Below are 18,939 nucleotides of genomic sequence, written 5' to 3' on the forward strand. Positions count from 1 at the left end.
GGATCAATTATTTGGACTTATTGGAGATTGTTGATATCCTAATGGCCCCAGAGCTCACTGAAGATGATGTAGCTAATCTAGCAACATTAATTTTCTGACCACTGTCAACAGTTCAAGCTACTGTATCCTAATGCCTCCATCACTCCTAAAATACACTATATTGTGCATATGCCAAGGTTGATTCTTGAGTGAGTTTATGCAAATAACAAGTTCAGACAGATATATACATGTATGCAATTTTTATATTTTTTAACAGATTTTGGACCACTAAGACAACACTGGACAATGCATTTTGAAGCAAAACATTCCTATTTCAAAAAAATCACTCAAAGTGTTGGTAACTTCATCAATCTACCATACACTCTGGCCATGCGTCATCAGAAACTTCAGTGCTACCATAGGATGAATAATTTTGAGTATCATTCTGGAACATGGATGTTGGTCCAGGTGAATACATAATTTCTCATTTGCTATCATTTTCACCCCATTCATCTAGGTGACATTGTGTCTGCTTTGGTTGCTCCACCAGAGTTAGTTGAGTGCTCAGGAGATATTACAAGGTTATTATGATTACACTGTTTGAATCTCCTACCTATGTGTACCTTGTTTTAATTAATTTCCGCTAACAAATTTCTGAGGAATAACTCTCCTGAAAGTATTACAATTTTAAACATGCAATCACTAAAGTCCCTCCCTTCCTAACAAGTGACTTGGCTATGAGACTAGCTATAGTTGTTGTTGTAAATTTAGAACTGCCTTGATTTGGCATCAAGAACTTATAAGGTTTATTTTGTGATTCTTTATTACAGGGTTGTATGGGTGTCCATTGACGGCACATTGTACAAGAAGTCTTGTGCCTTGGTGGTGAAGATGGACACAGATTATCCTGTGTTTGGGAAGCTGCTCAATATATTTGTCATTGATTATAAGTCCAAGTGCAAGTTTTAAACACATTAGAATTCAATTATCACTATCATTGTTTTGTTGTTCAAATGTCCTCAGTTAAATACACAAGTCAAATACAATGACCTTTTTTCATTCTAACCACATCATATTAGAACAATGCCTGTTTGTCATTCAGTCATACACTGTATAGTTCCTAAACATTATTTAACATCATGATTTTAATAAATTAATAATAATTAATTTTAATAAATGAATTAATAATAAATTATTAATAATAATTTATGATAATTAAGATTTATGAGTTAGAAAAGTAAAAGGCAGAGTAAATCATATCATCATTGACCAATTGTTATGGTGAATGCATGTGTTTTACACCTAACTGCTTTACTTTACACCCTAAGGTAGATTTACACCCCTAAACCAAGAATAAGTTACACTCTGGTATACGATATTTAAACCCCATTTTTAACAGTGTGCTCTTTACATAAAGTGCGTATGATGTGAATGCTGTGTGCTGTTTTACTTGATGAAGAGTAATGATTAATATGCATAAAAACATTTACAGCTAGCACAGATATATAGTAATGACACATTTAAGTGTTAAAATGCATCAAATAAAGAAGGGTTAAAATATCATTAAAATGGTTATAATATCAGCATTCAGCTAGCATATACTGAAAATGTTAAAAAAAACACACATTGAATCATTAACAAAGCAATTGTTTTAATATTAGACAATTGTAGTCTCCTCAACATTACTACCAGTGCTTTTTGGTAGCCCACTTTCTTCTCAGGACCAAGAACATGGACATGTTTAAGACTCACTGATGTGGCAATATATTAGTTTTTGTTTCTGGGCCTAACAATACAGACAAGAAAAGAATAACACCCAATATTTATTTACTGTAGAAGATGATAGTTTAAGTATTAAAAGGATGATATAATATAATGATCATTTTGTGTTTGGATAGCTTTGTTACACATTAGGGTTAATGTGGTCTGCTAATATTTGTTAATACATTTGAATTCAATAGATATAAGGTTAACTCTTGTCATTTGATGTTTGCATAGAGAAAAATAAACTTTGTACTTAGGCTAAAATAAATGAAAAATGAGGTTAGTAAAATGTTGGATGTATATATTTAGAATGATCTAAAGAAAGAATAACTTATTTTTAACTAAAATCACATATAGTTTGACCTTGTAAAATATTTTATTTTAATGAATTCACCATATTGTAGTGCCACATATTTATATATGACCCTTATACCAATACTTTGCTTATGGATAATACAGACTAACTTTGAAAATTTAAAGGTAGTGATCATAGACTTATATTACTTTAAACGAAAATATTAATGAAGTAATTTGGTAGCTTATAATGGAAGATATTATATAATAAGCTATAATGTACAACTGAATGACTTACCAGATTGAACATCAAAACCTGTTGTATTAAGACCATGGATGGTATCAAGATTTTTCAAATCAATAGATTTAGATGTAGATCCTCCTTTTCTTGGTTGTGTACTAAAGTCCAGTGTATTTTCTCTCTGGCAGGAAAATCATGATGAATATTCTAGGACCAAAAATGCACAAGAGAACTACAAATCCACTTAGTTTAAAGCAAACGAAATTACAGCAGTACGAGATTTGTTTTGGTAGCAAAAATAAGTAGGTATGAATGCTAACCATATCAATCCCAATGCAAATGTGGAGAAAGAAACATACTTCGACTCATTAAAGTTCTCTGGAAAGCGAATAGTCAAAATAGCTAAAGCATTACAGGCAATGATTAAAATTGTATCATAGATAACCTGTATAATGAGCATAGCAATGTGAGGATTTTTGCAAGAGATAATGAGAGTAGGAAAGTCTAAAGTATTGTCAGCTTGAAATTTTCTCTCCTCTGATGATTGAGGGTATACAACAACCAATGATATTAAGAACAATTTCATTTGAACGAGGACAACAATAAATGTGAATAAAACTTGATAGTAAGGTTCTGTAAATCTTGGTCGTGAACTAGATGATGTTGCTCTGAGAAATATACGAGCTATCCGAATGAGTTTAATTAGAATGGCTCCAAGAATTAGTGAGAAACAGAACCACAAGCTAAATCTTTGGAAAAAAACAGATAGCACTGGAGGGTTTAGAGACAAAGAAGAAAGTGCTAAGGAATGATGCAGAAATACCGATTAGTAAAATTATCATCTGTTCTCTTGCAGAAGACTTCACAATTGGTGTGTTCCAGTATTTTACCATAACAATAGTTACAAAAATGATAGCAAGAATACAAGACAAGCTATAATCATTAACACAATAGACCATGGGTCATTATAATTAAGAAATGACTCATCAATTAAGACACACTGTTTACTGCCACTCAAAGGGTTATTACCCCAATACTCGAATGGACATGTTGAACATTCAGTGGCAGAGCTTGAATTTGAAGTCTTATTTCCCAGACAATCATCACAAGTACTACAACAAGATCCTTCAACTTTACGATTATATTGTCCAAGCTGACAAAGTGACACTGAGACTCACGACTTGTAAGAATCTCTCCACTCTCTGAGATACCAAACTGTAGACTTGACTCTAATTGAGAATGAAAAGAAAGTCTATGACCCTGGTTGTTGGGCACCATTCCACAAACCAACAGAGATAAAATCATAAGCGGAATTATCAACACGCTGATAGTTCAGAATTTTCATACTGGCCTTCAGTATTGCCCTCACCATCAAAATTAATCTTCCTTCCGTGGGACTCTCAAAAGACACATTTCTCAAATAATCTAACAGAACTGGACCAGTTAATTCTCTCTTTCCTCCTTTACATGTCATGGAACTCCTGTCCCAAGTAAATGGCTGGTCACAATTGGCATTAAAGAAGCCCTGAAGAGCATGTGCTACACTAAAAACAGCATCTATTACAAGTGGAATGAAATTACCTTGTTTGTATTTTGGGAGACTAGTTATAGATATATTAGGAATGCAAGAGGAATTGAGAGTACAGAGATGACTAGCTTTATAGAATTCCTCAAAAAAATGGATTACGCTTATTGGTTAATAGAGTCAACTGAGAAAAGTAATCCATAAAACCATCATGGACTTCAGTATGTGGAGCAATCCCAAATCATCCTGCCAGTGATTCATTGTATTGATGGACTACATTGATTGAGCGTGCCCAAGCATCACTGGCAATCCATAAAAACCTCCTATTAGTCCCATTCAAAGTATTTGATATATTGATCTGTTTAAACAGTTTATCGGCATTACCTTGTGATGCAAACAGTACTACAACATTAGCTGATGAATTAAGCAATGATTAGCTAGTCTTTGAAAGTCTGTTTCATTGAAATCTGAATCAATGCCTTCGTTGATGTTGATACAGATGTATTTTTTTGCAGTAATTTTCGAAATTCGTCAATTCCAGGTTCTCCGTAGAAATTGTTTTGTGTAATAGTTGATACATATTTCCAGCCAAATTTCTTGCACAAATCGACCATGGCTTCAGCTTGGAGGTTATCAGCTGGTATAGTGCGAAAGAAATAGCTGTGTAACGATCTCGGTTATTTAGACGTGCAGAGGATGATGCATAGCTGATCTGAGGGATTTTAAACAGGCGTAGTAAAGTAGCCACTGGAACACTTATGCACTGGCTGCAGCACCAATTACAACAGAAGTAGGCACAGATGATGAGGAAGAGTTCCCAAAAGCACTTGCATCAGTGTCACACAGCTCTCCAAATCAAGTTGATTGCCTGTAACAACAAGATCAATACCTTCATCAAGTCCAATGTTTTCACTGTTACATGTATCTCTGATATCATAACCCATGTAAAATTGGGAAGAAGGTTAGTATTATTGTTGATTAGGTCTATGGCATAGAGCATGGCTTCCATTCTTTCTGTGCCTCTCTCCAAACGTATAGCTCCACACTTTGCGCCTTTGTCGGCATCAGAATGAACTGGAAACAGTCACCTAAAACGAAATCCTTATTGGAGCGATCTCGAACACCTCGAATACGACCTCCTACGCGAATTACTTCGCTTTGAATGAAAGTAATTTGTAAGGTGACAAGTAGAAGCGACCAACGAAACAAGTAGTCGTACGACATCGCTGCAAGCAACTACTGCATAGATAGACAGAAAAATCTGAACGTTATTTTCGTTTGCTAATAATGTGGTTTAAAGTTATTATATAATTATATAAACACTTGAAAGGTGAACGACAGCCTACTGCCCACGCTGTCCCCGAACTTTGGACAATGCCAATGCCCACGATTCCTCACTCATTTTAAAGATTTCGGTCGACTTCGAAGAGTAAAAGATATTACATATATTGTCGTTAAACGTTTCGTAATGAAGTCGATTATGACTTGTTAGTGAAATGACTTTTTTTCAATGTTTAAAGTTATCTCTATTAGGAATTTCAAATAATTTTTAACAAATGAAGAAAGTGGTCAGTTTAACAATAGACAGATTGGAAACTCAATTAATGAACATATTTACAGAGATGTTACTTTTTTGAGCTCATATTAATTTTCATCAAAGGCAATTTCTATCAAACAGTCTGTTGTAAACTTAATATGATTGTATATAAAAAGTGTATGGACTTTGTGGTGGCATTGGTGTGGGTCTCAATCTATTTTAGTATCAGTAATGAGGTACTGAGTAGTACTAGTGGTTAACAACTTAATGCTTTAAGTCTATAACTTCCACTGCTATCCATTCATCCTTTCTGACTATAAATAAATAAATCATTAGACCAAGCAGATATTTTAGAATTTTGCATTTATCCCCCCCACATCTGTCAGTCATTTACTAGTAATATCAATATGCAGTGATTAATTTTACTGTTTTATTATTTTGCTTTAAAGTCCATTGTGTTACTGACACCTGGACCGTGTTTCTATACTATAGGGTTTACTTCTTTCTTTATGTGCATTGTTTGAATCATAAATTTAGAATGAGCCAAAAAACAAACTAAATGCAATTAGTTGTATTCAATTTAATTATATTTTTTAAAATAGTGTGTGGGCATTTTAAAACATAATTATATATTATTAGAGTGTATTTAAGACATTATATATAACCATTGACTGTTTGTTCTGTTTGTACAGTCAACAGTGAAGTGTTGTATGTAGGTGTGAAGCATAAATTAAAACAATATTATTGTTATCTCTCTCTCTCTCTTTTCTTTCTTCATCTCATCATGTCTCATCTTATGTTATTATAAACTACATAATTACATCAGACACTCCTTGGAGTAACACCAAAAAAATTCTCTTACTATTTTATCATAAAATTGTCCCTCATTGTAAGTTTTGTAACTTCTATATACATAAAGTACATACAGCCAATCATATCATGTTATCAACTTATCATCTGACTTATGTCACCTGTATGTGTATAAGTGTTAGATTCTTATTTCTGTACATCCATAAATCTGGATTGAGCCAAGAAACAAGTTGGTTTGGGGCGTATATTGTAAGTAGTATTTTCTTTTTCAAATATGTGTGGTATTCTGAAAACATAATTATATATAATAGAGTGTTTTTAAAACTTTACATTATCATTGGCTGTTTGTTTTGTTTGTGAGGTTAACATTGAAGTGTAGTATGTATGTGTGAAGCATTAATCAAAACAACATTATTAATATAGTAGCTCTCTCTCATAGACATGCACACATACACATATACACACATGGATACACATCAACTTTTCTCACCTAATCTTGTCTCATCTCATGTTATTATAAATAATACAATGACATCAGACTTCTCCCACTGTTTTGCATTTTATTATAGTAGTTTATCTTACTAATTATACTCTCACTTTTTATTGTTCTAAGAATACTCAATTTTTTTTATTTGCACAGTCTGTTCTGGTAATGTGACAGTTAAAGCAGTCTTATGCTTTAAATCTCTTTTTATCTGATTTGGATTGAGCCAAGATAAAAAGTAAACAAACTAAATTTTGTTTTGAGATTTTATAAAGTGGTATCCATTTTATTATATTTTCATTAAAATGAGTGTGGTATTCTTTAAATATAATTATATATAGTTAAGTGTATTTAAGACCTTACAATATCATTGTCTGTTTGTTCTTTTGAAAGGAAACAATCAAAGTGTGTAGGTGTGAAACTAAAAATAACATTTTATTATTAGCGCTCACACACACACACACACACACACACATACACACACACACACACATTTACGTTTTTTCTCACCTAATCTTGTCTCATCTCATGTTATTATAGATGATATAATGACAATCTTAATAGTTTGTGTTTTAACATGAATTATTCCTGATGAAGAACTACTACTAGGTACACACGCAAATACATATCATGTTATCATATGAGTTTTGTCTCTCATGTATATGTTAGTAGATAAGAGTTACATTTTTTATACTCTGTACATGTGTATTTTGAAACATGTACTTTTTTGCTTTAATTTAAATTGAAAAGCAAATTCTGTTTATTATGTTTATTTGCCACTTAGTTTGTTGCTTTGTTAGTTCCTGTTGCTGTGCCTAACAATACAGACAAGAAAGAAATGATAACCAAAACTGAACGGAATTTCTATATATATCAAATACATACAGCCAATACATATCATGTTATTATATAACTTTAGTCTTGAAGTAACCGAGTTGCACACCAAACAGTTGCCAAATGGTAACTCACACCAATAAGTAATGAATAATAATTACATTCAAAATAAATTAGATAATAAGTACTTAACCTTTAACCTTGATAGATAACAAGTCTCATGTGTATATGTTATATATTCTCATTTCTGTACATTGTTGTTGTTGTTTTTGCAAGTGACAGAGATGCACTTTTAGTATTTACATTTTGACTTGGCCACACTATCATTATAAAAATACGTGGACAAATAGACATATCAGGACAGCCAAAGCACTTAGTTGACATCTCATAACTTGTGCCTAGGTTTACATCAATTGATCTATTTTGAGCCAAACAAACAAGCTAAGTTTGGTTTTGCAAGGTATATTGTAAGTGGTAATCAATTCTAGTATTTTCTTTTTAAAATTTGCGTGGTATTCTTAAAACATAATTATATATAATAGAGTGCATTTAAGACTTTACATTATCATTGGCCGTTTGTTCTGTTTGTGAGGTTAACAGTGAAGGGTAGCATGTAGGTGTGAAGCATTAAAACAACATTATTAGTAGTAGCTTTCTCTTATACACACACATACACATACATACACATAGATACACATCAACTTTTCTCACCTAATTTTATCTCATCTCATGTTATTAAAAATAATACAATGACATCAGACTTCTCCCCTGTTTTTGCATTTTATCATAGTAGTTTATCGTACTAATTGTACTCTCACTTTTTATTGTTCTAAGAATACTCATTTTTTTTTTATTTGCACAGTCTGTATTGGTAATGTGACAGTTATACTAGTCTTATGCTTTAAAATCTCTATTTGATTTGGATTGAGCCAAGAAAAAAACTAAACAAACTAAATTTGTTTTGAGATTTCATAAACTATGTTGTAAAGCACATATTTATATATGACCCTTATACTAATACTTTGCTTATGGATTAGTAGTAGCTCTCTCTCATACACATGCACACATACACATATACCCACATGGATACATATCTACTTTTTCTCACCTAATTTTGTCTCATCTGATGTTATTTTAAATGATTCAATAGCATCAGACTTTTTCCCACTGTTTTCTATTTTATCATGAGTTATTCAAGATGAAGAATTTCTATTAGGTACACATATATTGTGTACATGTGATTTTTGTCTCTCATGTGTATATATTATGGTTTATTGTTAGTAGGTAAGAGTTAGATTTTTATATTCTGTAAATGTGTATTATGAAGCATGTACTACCTGCTTTAAATTAAATTGAAAAGCAAAATAAGGGTTATAATGTTTATTTTGTCACTTAGTTTGGTTTCTGTTATAAAAAAGGTAATTAGGATATGTAGACTTTTTTGAAGTTAATGAAAGAGTGTAAGAAATCAATTTTTTTTGTTATGAAATACATTTATATTTTCTTTTTCAACAGTAGTGTTTGTTACCTACATTATAATTGGTAGATATGTATAAAGTACATGTAAAGAGTACAATCAATGGTGTGATGTTGAAATGTTATGTGATTGTAACTGTTATGGTTTGAGTACTGTATGATTACATTGAATATAATATGAAGTATACCATATAATCATACCAGTAATAACGTTTGTCAATAGTATTTGGTATAATTTTGACATATTGATAATGAACAAATTGTACTCTCACTTTTTTTATTGTTCTAAAAATACTCATGTTATTTATTTGTATATGCCAGGCTGTATTGGTAATGTGCATGACATTTAAAATTCCTTATAGAGCACAACACTTGCTAGCAAAACAGTAGTTGTTATGATTGACTTTTTTTTGTTGCCGTTGTAGTGAGACCATTAGGCTTTTTTGAATCTGTGTAGAATATATATGTACTCTGTATATTAATAATTAATACTAGTAAATATGTGCATGTGTGTGTGTGTTAGCGTTTTGTCTTATGCTTTAAAATGTCTATGTGAGATATTTTTTAACTACATATATATGTATCTATTCTTGTTTATTGATGTACACTACATAAATGAGTTGATGTGATGTATTTATGTTTATATATCTTGTCATAATTTTGTTAAATAACTGCTTTAAATGCTGTCTTTGAAACAATGGCATAAATGTAAATGTAAGGTTCAATTAGCATTGTGTAACCAGACACTTAGTGTAAGTATCATGTTGGTCATTCAACTACATTCATAATATAATTAAATTATTCAGTTTTTGTCAATTACCTACCTATAATGTACCTGTATATATAATAAATCATCATATTTATACTTGAAATACAAATGTGTATTACCATTGAAGCTATTTTTGCATCCTATTATACATTATTTTATATGTCAAATTCTGTACAAAAATATCTGTGTAAAGTGCATAGTATAATAGTACATAGTATAATTGAATGTACATACTTGTACTATAACATTATACCAAACATGTATAATGTTCATTATTTAATTTTAAAGGTTGTGATGTATACAAATTATGTTTTAATAGCATAAAATAAGAACATGTATCAATGTTACATGCAATGAGGTTTACATGTAGTCAAGATAACATACATGAAAAAGGCAAAGTAAAAAACACATCATAAATTTAAAAAAGAAAGGAGCAGGAAATACTACATAAAGAGCAATAATGTTTACTATTCATAGCAATGACAAATATACAGTGTTTGAAGTTCTAGCAGAAAAAAAACCTATTGTACTTTTAATGTAAAGTGTTGAGCCAAATGAACTTATAACTTATTAAATGTACTTATTCAGTGTTGAAGTCTGATGATGTGACTCTAAGTAATTCAACAGTGATAATTTATTTTACCATTATAGCTGAGAGAACAATTATGATCCCATTTACGATCACAATAAGAATACATATATATGTACATGTAGCCAGTTGGATGAATACATGTGTAGCAAATGACTATTATGTATTATGACATAACAACAAACTTATTACTAACAATTATGAATGTGTGAATTACAAATAAGTAAAAATGATCAGCTTTAAAAATACAAAATTCAAATGTGTAAAGAAAACAAATTATGCTAAGACTGTGTCAGCTTTGAGTAAAATTAACAAATAAAGTTTACTCAGTTAATGTTAGTTGTAGGAAAGAGCAGAAAATAAACAACATCAATCAGGTTGTTTTGGCAGTTCATCAGTTGTTGTTGTTGTTTTTGCAAGTGACAGAGATGCACTTTTAGCTGCTGCACTTGTAGTATTTACATTTTGACTTGCCACACTATCATTATAAAAACACGTGGACCAAATAGACATATCAGAACAGCCAAAGCACTTAGTTGAATGGCAAGCAATGTCACAGCAGGTTGAAAGTGGGCATCAGTAGTAGAATATGTTATGATGAATGCTATCCATATAAGACCAAATGAAAATGTAGAAAATGCTACATATTTGGATTCATTGAAATTCTGAGGGAACCGAATTGTCAAGATTGCTAATGCATTACTTGCAATCATTAGAGCAGTTAAGTACAATGTTTGTATTACCAATAATACAATATGAGGTGTGGTACATTGGAGAGCAAGTGTGGGAAAATCATTAGTGTTCTCTTTATTATTGACAACCATGTTTTTTACACTTGGCTGGACACACAACAAGAGATATTAGCTCTAGAAACATTTGAACTCCTACTAATAGAAATGTAAACATAATCTGGTACATTGGTGAGATAAACTTGGGTCTAGAAGAAACATTTTTCTGCAAAAATATTCGAGTAATACGTATTAGTTTAATGAATACAGCAGAGACAATTAATGAAAAGCAAAACCATGCTCCTATTCTTTGAAGAGTACAGACAGCTACGGAGGGTTTTGGAATAAATACAACTGTTATTAGAAAACAAAGAGTTATTCCAGTTAGTAGTAGTACCATTTGTTCTCGTCCTGATGACTTTACAATTGGTGTGTTCCAGAAATATATGAAGACTCCACTCACAAATACTACAGCTAATAATCCAATTATAGCTAACAATATTAGTACAATAGACCATGCATGAGAAGTTTTAAGATATGACTCTTCGATATGTACACAGCCATTACTACCATTAAGAGGGTTATTACCCCACATATATTGAGAACATATTTGGCATACTTTTGAAGAGGTGTATTAGTGAAGTTTTGTCCAAGACAAGGATCACACGTACCACAACATGATGACACAACTTCACGTTTGAAGAATCCAGGATTGCAAGCTTGACATTGAGAGTTAAGTTCATATACAATATGACCAGACATATTGAGACCAAACTGTAACCTAATATTTGTATTAAATGTTATACGCTGCTGTGGTGTGCTGATACTCCCATTCCAATAACCTACTTGTACAAACTCATTCATTGAGCTACAATTAGTACAAGACATTCTCTTTTGATAATTGTAGAATCGGTAGTTGCCTTCTACATTTCCAAACTTGTCAAACATAACTTTATTTCCTGTAGGACTTGTAAAGCTAACATTGCTGAGATATTTTAACAATACTTTTCCATTAAGTCTTGTCTCATTAGTCCAACTAACACATGTTTGGTTAATTTTATACCACACTAATGGCTGCTTACAGTTTTCTTTGAAGAAGTTGTTAAGAGCATGAGCTACACTGTAAACAGCATCAACAACAAGTGGTACCTTGGAATTCTGCTCATATGTTGGATGTTCTGTAATGCTGTCATTTGTGCAGTTAACTCCAAAAATGCAGTTATAAAAAACCTGATAATACTCTGTGAAGAAAGGATTACGTAAAATTAGTTTCCCAGTGTAAGATTTGAGTAATATTCTTCAAACTTATCATATTTTGTAGTTAGTGGTACCACACCCCACATACCACTGACTATAGAACTAAACTCAGCAACTTTCTATATGTAGCCCAGGAATCACTAGCAATCCATAGAAATTGTCTTGTTTGAATTTCTTTGAGCACTTTTAATTTCTGTTAAAAGGTCTATAACGTGATGTACGGAAGCAAAAAAGACAACAACATTAGCAGAAGAGTTAAACAGTTTATTGGCAAGCTCTGTGTAGTTTGCTGTTGCAAAACTGTCATCGATACCTTCATTAACATCAATACATATCTTTTCTATTTTAGCTAGGCGATGAAACTCGTCAATACCAGGTTGGCCATACGAGTTTTTTGAATAAATAGTTGAGACATGATCCCAACCCAAATGTGCTATTAAATCAATCATTGCTTGAGCTTGTTGATCATCAGAAGGTATTGTACGAAAGAAGTAGTTATAACGATCACGATTGCTTAGAAAGCGATGATGTTGAGCTATAGCTCACTTGAGGTAAGTTAAAAAGCCGAAACAAGCTAGCAACAGGAATGGAGACCAAACTCACTGTTGCTCCAATAACAGCAGTTATTGATGTATTTATACTGTTAGTATTTGATAAACAAAGTATCGTGACATAAGTTGTCTGAAAAGACAAACTCAATGCTCTCATCAAGACCTATATTCACACTCATACAAGTATCTCTGATATCATAGCCAATTGTTATGTTAGGGAGCAGATAAGGGTCACTGTTGATGAGATCTATGGCATATAACATAGCTTCTATTCTTTCAGTTCCTGTAAGTATTGGATTTGAGCTACATTGTCCACCAGCAGCTGAACTACGTGCACTGTGAACAAGCCACCCAAAATGATATCTTTTACCTTCAAGATCTTGTATTCCTCTCACTCTACTGCCATTATCAGCTTTGAGAACACGTTCAGGAGGAGTGTTATAATTATAATTAACTGTGCACTTGTTGAATAAAAGGAGCTGGACGAATACAACGAGAGAGACGACAGGATTCCACTTCATTTTGTCCAAAACAGATTCACTCACGTTAATCTAATAGTATAAAAGTCTTTGAGTAGCTTTCTAGAAACTAAATCACAGCTGTGTGTACATAGACCAAATAAACAAACAATATAAATTAAGGTTGTTTGTTTTCTAATCTATCAGCTTTCATTATTAGTTTTTTCAAAACCACAGATTAGTCAGCACTATTATATCTTAATATAGCTTCAATTATTTTGATAAAGTATACACAATCAATATACTCTGGTTACATATATCAGTGATCATTTCATTACATTAATTTAATAGCATTATTTTATATTATATTATACATGATCATACTAATATAGTTATTCTCTATACTTGTATGTCAAGTGTTATTGACTGATAGCTGGCAGTAAAACATGACTCAAATATTAAATTAGACATGTCATAAATGTCACCACTGTACCATTTGAATGTATGCACTGAGCACATATCTATAGTTACAGTTATATATTGTGTATTGTGTAATGCATATGAGTAGCATTCAAGCAAACAATTTACTCTGAAAGTCTCACCCCAACAAAAATAGTTTACACTTTATTAGGTTTAAAAGTAAACTTGTATGAATATAGGTATATATATATATAACCAATTCGTTAAGGTACATACATGTTCTGGTACTGCATATCATAGTTATTACTTTAATATAATATAATATCGTATATAATATATATATATATATATTATATATATATTATTAAAGTAATATATATATGCATATGTGACCTGATTTACAAAAAAGGACCACTTCTGTCAAAACATTTGTAAACATGTAATCTATAGTTTGCAGTTACAATATTGTATATTGTGAGTAGCTTTCAAGCAAAACAATTTACACTAAAACTAGTCTCACCCCATCAGATAGTTTACACTTTATTAGGTTTATAAGTAAATTTATATTGGTATACATAATTATGTGTGTGTGTATATAACCAATTATTTAAAGTACACGCATGTTCTGGTACTGCATAGCATAGATATTATTTTAATAATATATATAATAAAGTAATATCTATGATATGCCATAGGTGTAGGAAACGGGGGGCTAGGGAGCTATAACCCTCCCTTCATGAGAAAATGGGGCTCAGCCCCCCCCATTTTCAAGGCAAAGGGTTAATTTACGTGAGTCATTACTGGGTTAAAAAACATTAAGGATTATGCAAAGCAAAGAACCATTCAGTCAAACCTTCCTAAATCGCTTGTTGCGTATTTACTTGACAGTCCAAATGTCATCTGTAACAGTAGAAAGAACTTTTCTTGTCTACAAAGACTTAAAAACTCTCTACAGTCTACAATGACTCAAAAAAGACTCAATGATGTTACTCTGATGCATACACATAAAGATAGAGTGAACACAAACGTTATTTATTAGATATTGCTACGCAATTCATTCGTTGTAATGATAGACGCAGAACATTTTTCGACAATATTAATAAATTAAGTGTTAATAATAATAGTAGTCATATGCTGTTGTTAGTTTTGTGCTACATTCTTAACATCCAGTGGTAAAAATATTTTATTCTATTATTTACTTTGCAATAATTGTCACCATAATAATGATAATGTACCACGCCCCTATCAATATTAATAACCCCCAAAAAATTTGATCATAAAATCACTTGCCCCCCTTCTTTTAACTTGCTTCCTACCCCTAATGTGATATGCAGTACCAGAACATGTATGTACTTTAAAAAATTGTACTACAACAACAAGCAATATAACTTCCTAGATAATATTATATATCATTGTATGTGTTCCAATTCATTGTTAGTTTTCAAAAACCACAGGTTGATAAATGCTATATAAGGCATATCAGTGCATGACCAGTTTCATTTTATTAACTTTAATAGTATTTCCTATTTAGATGATATATGATTACAGTAGTACTATTGATTTTTATCGTATACCAGGTTTCATTAGCCCTATGTTGGAAGAGATACTCACGTATGTGACCATTATATACTATTTGAATGCATGTACTAATGTATGTCATAGTATTCTGTAGTAATTACATGCTATAATGGTATGTCAACTCTTAGACTCTTGTTTTATTACGACCAGTGGCGTAGCTAGGGGGGAGGCCTAGGTGGGTCATTTTTGTATTTCTCTGGTATCAGTTAGCCATATAAAACTATCTGACATTGAAATAACATTTTATCTAAATAAGCATAATCATTATATAGTTAAATACACTGGGCCCACCCAACGCTTGACTTCTAGCTATGCCACTGATTACGACAGCTTTGTAGTTATGAATAGGACACCAAGTACTGATATAAACCTTGGGCAAAGAACATTCCCTCATCTATTATAACTAGACATCTTTTCTTATTATTGTTATATAAGGACATAATACATACAAGATCAGTGTATATATATAGGTATGTCTCACAGGACTATTTGGTTGATCTACTTCTTGACATAAATCTAAGTGAGATGATGTAATGTCTTATGTTCACATATCCTGTATATTTAAAGGCTGCTTTTGTGTTGTTTCTGAAATGATGGCATGCATTTGTGTTATGAAGCTCTATTATCTTGTTTTAGACTTATTCATTGGTTTACATCTATGTGTACTTGTTGATGTAAATAATGATGATATATATTATGTTTAATCATCTTATTATTTACTTAAAACTGCTTAATATACTGAATTTGAAATAATAACAAATGTTTATAAAATGATTAAAAATGTTTTGTTTTTAATCATTTTATAAACATGTTAGTGCTCATTTATTTATAGTCACTAAGAGAATAAACTTCTCTATATACTTACTTCAACAAGAATGATATATTATTACCATAATACCCGAGACAACATTGCTTTGATATCAATATGATCACAATAAGTGTACATGTAACCATTAAATATTATAGTGGCTATATTATGATAGCAACAAATATACTAATAACAGTCATATATCTCTAAATTACAAATGAAATCATAAAATATATATGAATTTAAAAGAACACAAAATTCAATGAGAGTGTAAACAAACACAAACTACACAAAGGTTATATCAGCTCTGAGAAAAAGATAGATAATGTTTACTCAGTTAGTTGTGGAAAGGTTATATCAGCACTGAGAAAAAGATACATAATGTTTATTCACTTAGTTGTCGAAAACAGTAGACAATAAATGAGTTGGTTATTCTGGCAGTGTTGGCAGCTCAGTTGTTGTTTTTGCAAAATACAAAGATACATTTTTATTTGCTGTACTTGCACTTTTTACATTACATTTTGTCTAAAATTATACTTGTGATATCCTTTCAACTCTTTTAAACTCTTTTAACACTTAGGTTTTGTTTGTAATTATGTTAGTTAGTATCTCTACTGTACATTGGTGCTAATTATGTTAATAGCTTTGTCACTTAGCTCTTTTATTTATTGTTTTTGATTTTGTATAAATAGGATTTAGTTTTTACTTGTACCAGAGTTTCATCCTATCCATTAAAATTTTTTCAACTTAACCAAAATACTACAATACTATTAAAAAGTCATTATTTTTGTTTAGTGCGCCAGACTCTTAAGAATAGAGATATTACATCAAGAAATGTTGTCGTTAAATGTTCTTTTTAAGATTAATTATGACTTGTTATTGATACAAGTTTGTTTTCGAATTTAATTTTATATTTCATATTTTGTCTTTATTAGGATTCCCAAAAAATTTTTTAAAATGACGAACTTGAACTATAAATGGATTGGTAACTTATTTCATGAATATACTAAATAGTTTTATTGGCACACATAATATTATTATTCCCATTTAAAAAATTTTTTTAAATGAAGAACTTGTACTATAAATGGATTGGTAACTTATTTCATGAATATACTAAATAGTTTTATTGGCACACATAATATTATTAATTCCCATTAAAGACAATTTAAATTAAACAGTCAGTTAACTTAATAATTGTATATAAAAAGATGTGTGGATTTTTTTGGTGACATTGACCTGAATCTCAAGTTGCGCAAGTATTATTATAATTTATAACTGAATTAAACCATCCATGCCTGTTCACTTTGCTTACACATGAGATACTGAGAGGCATTAGTAGCTAACACACTGTTCCTATTAATAATAACAAGTCACATATATAGTGTCATGTAGTAGTAATTGAATAATTATTAAAGGTAGACTCTGTGTAATGTTTTATTAGTTAGGTGATATCCACCTATTATATGTATAATGTAAATATCTAATCTGTTTGCACTTTAGTATTAATCATAGGTAAGGCATATCTGTTGTACCTCTTAATAAGCAAGTCTATAATGCTGTCTACTGTTTGCACCTTGTTATATTGGTAGAAAATGGTAGTATATTAGTAATAACAACAATGTGGTGTTTATCACTCTCTAGCTGTATCTCAATATGCATTACATGCATGCCAAAACCATAGATTGGTCAAATTTACAGTATTTACTCCATGGTATAATAATAGATAATAATAGGTAGTATGGACAAATAGCTATAGGATGACTACTTTTCAAGTTGAAGTCAATCAGACTAAGAATACTTACAGCTTTGGTTCTTTAACATCCTCTATTATTTACCCTTTCTGACAATAAAGAAATCAATCATTAGACCAGACAGAGATGTTTACAGGTTTGGAATTATTCTCATACACACCTGTCAGTCCCTAACAAGCAATATCGTTTATGTAATTAATATCATTACTGTTTTATTTATTTTGCATTCATGCCCATTATGTTACTGACATCTCATACATTATGTCTATAGGGTTTTCTAATTTCTTAATAGACTGTTCTTACATTTTTAAATTTGGATTGAGCTTAAAAGCAAACTAAAATAAATGGTAATCAATTTAATTAATTATATTATTTTAAAACAATGTGTGGTGTTTCTTAAAACATAATTATATATATTATATTGTATTTAAGACATTATATATATAACCATTGACTGTTTGTAAGGTCAACAGTGAAGTGTTGTATGGTGTGAAGCATTAATCAAAACAACATTTTATTATTATCTCTCTCTTTTTTTTTCTTCATCTCATCTTGTTGTGTATAACAACATCAGATTCTTTTTTGTTATATCACAAAAGAGAAATCTTTCACTGTTTTATCATAAAAATGTTCCTGAACGGAATTTCTATATATCAATATATATAGCCAATACATATCATGTTATTATATAGCTTTAGTCTTGAAGTAACCGAATTGCACACAAACAGTTGCCAAATGGTAACTCGCACCAATAAGTAATGAATAATAACTACATTAAAAAATTAGATAATAAGTACTTAACCTTTAACCTTGATAGTAACAAGTCTCATGTCTATATGTTATATATTCTCATTTCTGTACATTGTTGTTGTTGTTTTTTGCAAGTGACAGAGATGCACTTTTAGTATTTACATTTTGACTTGGCCACACTATCATTATAAAAATACGTGGACCAAATAGACATATCAGGACAGCCAAAGCACTTAGTTGACATCTCATAACTTGTGTCTAGGTTTACATCAATTGATCTATTTTTGAGCCAACAAACAAGCTAAGTTTGGTTTTGCAATGTATATTGTAAGTGGT

Source organism: Gigantopelta aegis, unplaced genomic scaffold, assembly GCF_016097555.1.
Source record: "Gigantopelta aegis isolate Gae_Host unplaced genomic scaffold, Gae_host_genome ctg1651_pilon_pilon, whole genome shotgun sequence".
In the NCBI taxonomy this organism is placed as follows: Eukaryota; Metazoa; Mollusca; class Gastropoda; order Neomphalida; family Peltospiridae; genus Gigantopelta; species Gigantopelta aegis.